The 1,125-nt window shown below is 46.0% G+C and overlaps 1 pseudogene; it reads left to right on the top strand.

Moving 5' to 3' along the window:
- Nucleotides 1–326: 326 nt before the first annotated feature.
- LOC100961000 lies at nt 327–786 on the top strand (annotated as a pseudogene).
- The last annotated feature ends 339 nt before the right edge of the window (nt 787–1,125 follow it).

Here is a 1,125-nt window from a genome sequence, read left to right as displayed (position 1 = left end):
CCTGATGCTGAGGTAAGATTCAATGTCAATGACGTGACTCTCCTTCTCCAGGGCACTAATGTAGAAGTTTTCCTTCCATCTGCAGATGCTAGCAGCAAGTCTGGGACACTGGATGTCGGCAACACATACACAGATGCCTTTTCCTGGTTGGACTCTGAGGAGCCTCTAGAGCAGTGGTTCTCACCCTGTGGGTCACGACCCACAGGAACTGAATTAAAGGGCCGTGGCATTAGGAAGGTTGAGAAGCTCTAGAGCTAATGATTGATCAGGGACAATGCCATGGCCATGCCATGTACTTTTTCTTTCTGCCTGACTGCTGCTTGGGTCACATGCATGCTCCCAGGAAGGGCCTGTCCCAGTCAGCTTTGCCCTATGGCCCCAGTGTCCCCACTTGGCTGAAGTTGATGATTGCCAACGTAAAGGATTAAGTTTACAAACTGGCCCAAAGGCCTGAATTCCTCACAGATCAGTGTGATCCTGAGAGACTCACATGGGTTTGCACAAGTATATTTTGTGACAGGCAATAAAATCTTGAGAATCCTTAAGTCTAAAGGATTTGCTCCTGATCTTCCTGATGATCTCTACCATTTAATTAAGGAAGTGGTTGCTGTTCTAAAGCATCTTGAGAGGAATAGGAAGGATAAGGAAGCTAAATTCCATCTGATTCTGACAGAGAGCTGAACTCATCAACTGGCTCAGTATTACAAGACCAAGTCAGTTTTTCCTCCCAGCTAGAAGTATGAATCATCCACAGCCTCTGTCTTGGTTACACAAATTCATTTATGAACTCAAGTAGTAGAATCATTATTTAACTGGAAAAAAAAAAAAAAAAGCATTGGCTCTTATGTCCCACGGTTTTAGATTATATTGTCTGCCCTGCCCGGAGGAGGAAGCCTGGTCTCTTGTGTATGGGGGAAATGATGTGGGAGCACAACAACGACTTCTATGTGAGAAGTGCTGTCACATGTTGTTCCATCTCCTGAAGGCTGGACTGCATTGTCCCCTGCAGTGACTATAGGACACAGAGCCTAGATTGCTGGGATAAGGAAGAACTGAGGATGCCCAGCACAGAAATTCAATAGGGAGGACTGGAGTCCTGGGTTCTGCTTTCCCTACAGCCTCCAT

This window comes from Otolemur garnettii, unplaced genomic scaffold (assembly GCF_000181295.1).
Source record: "Otolemur garnettii isolate 467f Iridium unplaced genomic scaffold, OtoGar3 scaffold00044, whole genome shotgun sequence".
NCBI lineage: Eukaryota > Metazoa > Chordata > Mammalia > Primates > Galagidae > Otolemur > Otolemur garnettii.
This window is presented reverse-complemented; position numbering and strand designations above follow the sequence as displayed.